Source organism: Eufriesea mexicana, unplaced genomic scaffold, assembly GCF_001483705.2.
Source record: "Eufriesea mexicana isolate 0111107269 unplaced genomic scaffold, ASM148370v2 scaffold4744748425, whole genome shotgun sequence".
NCBI classification, from domain to species: domain Eukaryota; kingdom Metazoa; phylum Arthropoda; class Insecta; order Hymenoptera; family Apidae; genus Eufriesea; species Eufriesea mexicana.
Genome location: NW_016907882.1, coordinates 258,447 through 266,565, shown reverse-complemented (window position 1 = coordinate 266,565; position 8,119 = coordinate 258,447).

Sequence of the window (8,119 nt, the reverse complement as noted above, 5' to 3'; positions counted from 1 at the left end):
ACCGTATTCCGAAGTAGAACAATAGGATTGCAAGTATCTTTGACAGACACTAGACATATCTACGCGTATAATTAATATCTGAACTATACCGAGTATCAGACAGACAAAGATCCAAGAGCTAACACTAAGAGGGATGAAAATATTCTCGAAACGAAATCTAATTTTGCACTGTTACTGACAACACGTTGACAGGTCTCTCCTCGTTGACATCTCAAACGCATTCCTTTGATAGCCTGTCTAAGACCCTGTATCATCACCTCGATTTAAGAACCTAACCCAGTCCCTTGGCACCGTATTCCGAAGTAGAACAATAGGATTGCAAGTATCTTTGACAGACACTAGACATATCTACGCGTATAATTAATATCTGAACTATACCGAGTATCAGACAGACAAAGATCCAAGAGCTAACACTAAGAGGGATGAAAATATTCTCGAAACGAAATCCAATTTTGCACTGTCACTGACCACCCGTTGACAACATTCTTCTCGTTGAGATCTCAAACGCATTCCTTTGACAATCCGTGTAAGACCCTGTGTCATTGCTCCGTTTTTAAGAACCCAACCCTGTCCCTTGGCACAGTATTCATATTACCAATCTGGCCTTACCCTACATAGCGTCTGTCGAGCAAAACTGCCTTTGTCTCGCCAAAAAGAAGCCAATCCAGCGAACCCCAGGTCGCTGGCCGTCCTTCTAATTAACGTCAAAGTCCTCTAATTGACACTCGATCCCTGACGACCAGCGTCAACGATATCTCGGCAAATACTCTCCGCTTGACACTCAATCCTCTTTTCAGCATGGAGCCACTCCTCGGCCATAAAAGACCCCAGAGAGAAAAGGGGGACGAAGACGAAGGGAAGAAAAGGGCAGGAGCGACGTTAGCCATCTTGGCCGTTCGTGTTGTATCGTTCTCGCGGATCGCTGCCTTTCACGGGCTTGTGCCATGCTTTCTCAGCACTGCCTCACCGTGGCCGATGGTTTCCACCTTCCACCAGACACCTACCATCCTTCCACTCGTTGCCAACCACCTTTGTGCGCTGCTTCCACGGTCTCCTCTTTCTGTCTAACCACTCGTATTCGGACACTTGGTCCGCGTTCCGAGTCTGCCCTCTCCCTCAGCCAGGTTCTTCACTCTCTCGCGTCTTTTCTACCCCGCGTAGCAACCTCTAGACGCTTTTCCACTTCGTTTCAGCCCCGCACGCTTCGACTGCTTTCATCCACGCTTCTACGCGGATTCGTCATAGTCTACCGCGTTGTTAGCCGTGCGGGGATTAATCGAACACGCGGATTCGTCGCGAGTTCGGTTAATCCAGCGGATTTGGAACTCTTGACAGTGGTTCTCATCCCCGATCTGCACCTCGTCCAATATAACTAAGAATCCGATTACGTACTTGGTCTTGGGATTTTATTTCGCGAATTTCCTCATTTCTCCATTTTCCATCTCTAATTTTAGGGAAGTCCTGTAGAGGAGTGTACTCTAACGTGTGTCTAATCTCGTAACGAGGTTAGAGGTTTATTTCAATTTCTAGTTTAAGGCTACCTTGAAAAAGACAACGATGCGTTTTCTTGGATCGTCCTGGCACGGTTCAATTGACGATCCAGGGTATACACTCGTCGATACGTCAAGAGTGCCCTGTTTTCTTTCATCGCAGTCTTGGAAAGAACTCAAAGTTCGCGTTGAAGGAGTTCTCGTAACAAACACCGGGATTCAAGAGACACTCGATATCGATACGCGAGAATTTAGAGCACACATAACGGTCTGGATAAAATCGAAACAAGCTTTAAGGTGCACCGGAGAGGCGTCTGGAAATTTTGAATTCTTTATGCGTATTGCAATTGCAATGCGACACTGCGGGAATAAAGTTTCCGATTGAAACTACGCGCACTTATTCCCGACACTTTTCCCGCAATAATTCAGTATCTTTATTACGTCCTCTTGGAGACTGGAAATATTTCCCGGCGCACAATTGATGCTCATAACGTATCCTAAATGGCATCGTTACCAGGCAACCATAGACGGAAACACCTTTCATTCTTACGATCACGAATATCGCGTTAAAATTTCCATATGAATTATGTTAATCATTCGAATTTAATTAATTTACGAAATCATATTTGGATCCCCATTACCTTCTCGAGTTTCGATTCGTTACAACGCACCTCTCGACGTTCTATTTTATTCCTGTAAATACACGCTCCAATGGAACGATGTAAATCGAATAATCGCGAAATTTCCACGTAACCGTTACATTTATGGTCCCCATTCTCCGCGGATCTGATTTTCGCTTTAAAAATCTCGCTTTTAATCCCATTTCGAATGTTTTAAATAATCATCGGCCGTTTTAAAACACGCGTCACGTTGATGCAACCTCGCTCGATGGTATTTAATGATTCACAACAGTTACAGGACGTTGTTTTTCTCTGTAAGCGAATACTCCCAATCGGGACACTCCGTTGTAAAATTTCATGCCCATCATTCCTTTCGGCTCATCTCGAATGCTTCTGTGACGCTAAAACTGCTCCGCCATTTGTCACTTCGAGTACCGTTCGATTTTCACCAGGACTGCTGCTGTCAATTGTTACTAACGTGAGGATTGACGGTGGTGGTAATTTATTAACAAATTGAAACTGTGTGCCAGTGACGATTAAACTTGAAAACAAAGACGTGATTCGATCAAGCATACTAACTATGTTCGTTTCAAATTGAGTGCTGCCCCGTTAATTAAATAAATAAATACCCAAATAAAGATAATTTATATCACACATGTACTACGGTAAGAAGATTCAACGAAAAGTGGTTCAGTCGAATAAATCTCGATGAGTTATTACAAGTGCCACTGTGCACGGTCAATTTCCACGATTCCCCGAAACGATCACGCTTTCTACGACGCACGGAATCGAAGGGAAAAAAGATTCGACGATAAAAGAAGACGTACGCAGATCAATCATTAGGCGTGTCTGCAAACACGCGATACTAGCAATTTGCGTCGGGGTGGTCGCGTCGGTTAGTACGGCTGCGCCCATTTTTCCTTCCAACGACTAACCCCCCTTTTTCCTTTTTTCCCCTACATTTTTTTTCCCCTTTTTTAATCGACAACCAGGCAACTCCGGTCGTTCGATCGAGCCGCAGTTTCAATTGAATTACGTAGTACCCGGTTGCGCGAGCTATGCGAAAAGTTTCACGTGGGGATTGAACGTATGGGCGAGTGTGGCGCGGGCTTAACAACGTATTCCCCGATACCGATGTTACGACGCTTAACCAGCGATAGATCTGACCGTGAATGTGCACAACTGCCTTCTGCATCGGCTCAACCGTTGATGTTCATCTCTCCGCGAGCAGCTTTCCGACCATTCCCACTGATAAATCTACCACTTTTTCGCTCCTCGTCTCTTCCTTTTTCCTTCTCCATTTTGTCCTCTCCCAATTTATACCCGCTTCTTCTTCAAATTTAATGGAAAACGCAAATAGGAGGGTAACAATAGCGAAAAGCGTCGTGGAATGCCTGACAGTTGTCATGGTACGTACTTGCGCTGCCAATGCCTACGATTGTCGATGCCATTTAGAAATTTTCAAGGGTCTCTCGAAAAATTCTGACTTACACAGAATTCCGTGCCAATTGCGTTTAGTTGGCGTCTTAAATCCGTCAAATCGATTTAGTATCATCAAATTTAGTATTTTCCGAATTGTAGCAAGAAAAGTATTTAACCCTAAAGTGATTTCGAAACCGAAATTTGGTTGAAACATTTATAATATATTATCGTATATTTTACGCGTTAAGTGACGTTACGTTATTGTGACGTTAAGTGCCGTAGTTAGTCGTCACGAGGGCCCTTTCGGGCCTTACGGACCCACGAGGCCTGAACGGAAAATCTAGCGCCGGTCCCTAGTAACCGGCGTGACGTTTAACGTGCTAAAGGAAAGAAGAATTTTAAGTATTTCGATCAAATTTCGATTTCGAAATTACCGAAAATATAATATATCATCGTATATTTAGCCCTTTGCACTCGGCGATTTCCTCGTTACAGGAAAATAGTAATTCGAAGACTTTCTGCCATAAAGTCGACGATATTTCTAAAATGGTAAATAAGGAATCATATGCAAATTAAGACGTAGAATTATTATACTTCGATATTCCACGCATCGTTGGGTAATTGTAAATTTGATATATTAATTAACATCCATCTTTAGAATCTGATTAAATGGCGACTGAGGGACGCCTCTCGAGTGCAAAAGGGTTAAAAGAAAGGAGAATTTTATTTTTCTACTCTTTCACAAACTTCTTCGAAATTTTAGATAATATATATCTCTCTTTATATTCCCCTGCCATAATTAAAATCGAATTAATTCAGCTTCGACGTATCGATATTTAGGTAAATTAAAATTCAAAGATTCACCCTGTGATATGATATTCATAGCTCTTTTATTTCCATGATTAATCTCTCGTTACGCGGCAAAAATATTGGTCATTGAGGTTGGATCGAGTCTATTAAATCGACCGGTGTAGAATTTTGTGCCATTAAAGGCTGGCACAAGAACGCGCTATTATTTCGTAACGAACACCGTCCATCTTTCCGTCCGCTGGGACAAGGACATTTATTCCGATTTAAGTAGAAACACTTGCATCGGACACGTATTCGACCTTGGAGGAAATAGTCTCGTTTAAACAAGGCGAAACATGTCGATATCAGACGAGCTTTCTCTAACAGACGATGCGAAATTGGCTCGTCTCACTTGTGCTGCAATTGGGTCGCGATCTCTCAAGCAAATTCGTCTTCATTCGTGGATATTATTTCCGTCCAAGTGTATGTATGTATTGTCGTGGCTCGTGAATTTTAAATTGCTGCCTTTTCACGAAAAAAAAAGCTATTCAACGATGCCGCAACGAAGATACAATCGACATCTCTAGCTTGCGAGCACTGGCAATTACGAGACTGAAGAAGAAAATCTGCTGTGACGAAGAATGTTGAAATGGACGTAGGAAATTTATGGCGTGGTTTTAAAGGGCCTAGATGTAGTAGGAGAATTTTCCCTGTGTGAAGGAAAATCCAAAAAATTCGAATCCAGTTGTCGAGAACAGACGTACCCTGTCAGACACGTGCTTCCTCGAGTTTTTGTAAAATGAATCCTTTAACCTCTGTTGAGATACGACGAGTTATATTTTGCTCAGTATTTAATTTTTACCCAGCTTCTTATAATTCAACAAAGAAATTGGATACCTTTTTCGATAAACATGAACGTCGTCGATATAAGGAATTTAACAAAATTCAAAATTCTTTCGCTAATCTGCCCAGCTGATCTGAATCAAAATGTACCGAGTATAGGAGATATCGGAAATAATCAGAAGATATGTAAGTTATGTAGCAACCATCATTCTCACCCTCGCCACTAGATGGATTCCAACTTCAACGAGATTCGAGGACTTGCTAGAAAATTCTCGGTAAATCATTAACTTCTATAAAATAGAAGTTCCTATGCCACCTAAGTATCCTCTGTTTAAGGCAGGACTTGCTCGAAAGCCTTACAGATGAGCCCACTAGCAAGCCTAGGACGAAACGCATGGCTTTCTCACGTCCTTCTACCCTGCTACGCGAAATAGCACCATAACCAAGGGGATACCAACCAACAGCACCGTAGGAATCACTGATCCAAGGAAGACTGCATCATAGATACCCCGTGGTGGGAAATCTCCACACAGTTATCACAAAAATTTATTAAGTACAAACGAATTATAGATTTAAAAATAAAATTCTACTCGTACCAAAATGGCGCGGTGCGAATAAGAGTCTTCGACTAACCGAAAATTACAGTGACATGAAAATGGGCCAAAATATAAGACACATTACGGATGTTAGGTTCAGAAACGACAATAAATAAATTCCGCATGCAATAATCGCAAGAAATATTACTTACTGACCTATTTCCCATGCCATTCATCCCCCTATAACATCACTTAACTGGGATATTACGTGGTCACGTATCTATTTTCTTCGACTTTTATTTCATCCATGAATCCCTTTACCATCTTACTATAATACCTCCTTATAACTGTTATGAATATATAATATATATTCAAATACATTCATTCGTACATCTAAACAAATAAATATTTAATCAATTAAATCCTTCGCTCGTCATACACATTCTCAAATTACATTACCTACGCGTAAATAAAATTCCAGTTACAGAGGAAAAGCATCTAATCGAAAATCTGAACTCCCAATTAACACGTTGACGACCGGGTATTTCATCTCCATCCTTTCACGAAGGACTGGACATATAATTGCTTTTTAACTCAAATGACATTACTGCATTAAAATTGGTACATTATGGTAATATTTTAACAATTTTTAACCGTTTGATTGACACGGGTCTTTGCTGTTTCTCTGTCCAAAAGTGCCAAGGAGCGTTTACTTTATTTCCCGATCGCAAATGCCAAATGCTATTACACTGTTTTCAGCTCATACACTACAAGTTATCATTTTTTCAATTCAGTGCAAAAGCGTCACTTGGCACTCAAAGTGGTTAATAAAATAAAAAATATTTTTCCTCGATGTATCTAATATTTCTCTCTTGCGTGATATTGCGTGAAACACCTTCCTTTATGCAGAGGAACCTTGCGGAACGCATAGGTACTATACCGAGTCTCCTAAGTTTCCTTGCAGAGCATACTCGGCATATCCTTGATGAACAAACAGGATCATATACCAACAATTTTAATCAAAGAAAAACAAGATAAAATAAATGGGTGAAGAGAAATGGAAGTCTCCATGACCAGTCATCAACGTTCAGACGACTAACCACGAAGATTTCCATGATCGGTTGTCTATCTATTAACCTGAAATTCTAATAAACCAATTGGATTGATCCCCAAGCAAGAGCCTAACGACAATCAGCCAGCATTCGCTTTCTCACCCATCCAATATCTCCTTCCAATTTATTTGTCACGCGTTCACCGTGTCGGTGCCCTAAGCGAATCACGCATCGGCCGAAGGGAAATTCCGCTGGAGGGTGGAACGAAAAGCGGAAAACTCGGTGCAGCCTAAACTGCAGCAGGGATGGACGGTGAGGAGGAATCGGTTGCCTGGCGGTGGTTTATACAGCCGGTCTCTATAAACTTTCATCGATTCGATTCTTCCGGCTCCTCGAGGGCCGGCCAGGTCGCCACGGCACACACGCGGACGTGCCGACTCGTGGGCTGAAATTAAACGAGGATATATTCTGTGTCGGTCCTTTGTAACCGGAAAACTGGGTCGAGATTCGTGGCTCGATTCGAGGAGAAAAGTCGCGGCCCCGTGGCCACGAACTCGTTATCGCGTGCACCCCACGGAATAAGAATACGCGGCCGAGGAAAAGACGCGGAATGGAAATTTTCTGCCCCGACCACTATCGACCGTTGTCGCGTCGGGATTCGATTCCGGCCTTCGTCGAATTAAGATTGATTAAAGGCGGGATTGAATTAAAAGTTCAGTCCATGGCGCGAGTTTACCCCCGGGTGCAGAGGGTGCAACGCTGTTTCAACTTCCCTCCAATCGCCACCGATTTATGGTGCTTCTAGGATTTTTCCATTACGTAATTCCAGCCGAGATGTAGTATACCATAGACGCGAAACGTTCGGCACGAGGATCGAACAAGCTGGAAGGATAATTTTTCATCGTATTTGGGAAATTTCATCGCCCGACGATTAAAGTGTCGGATAATTGTTTCGAAGTTTCGCGTAGATTCTAACGGAATAGACTGGTCGGTTGAGTAATTGGAATTGGTTTTAATTAACACGGCAATAGCGAGTTTAATTTCACGCAGGGAAACGAAGACCCATTAGACATTGTAACGTCCACGCGCGAATATTACGGAACGCTGCAACAAAATGGAATCCGGATATTACTCTTCGTTCAATAACAGATTCTCAATAACAATTCCTCTCCGAATGAAAACGGATTTCTGTCCATATTCTACAAGTCGTTGAGAAACGAAGCACGTAACATTGCACTTCGTTATGGATGAGTTTCGCGGCAGGATATTCATTTCACATTTCCTTCGGATCAAATTCTCGAATTTTCCATTTAAACGTCGGCGTACCGTGATCATCGAGGACGCTGATTGCTATCGTGTTATCTTTT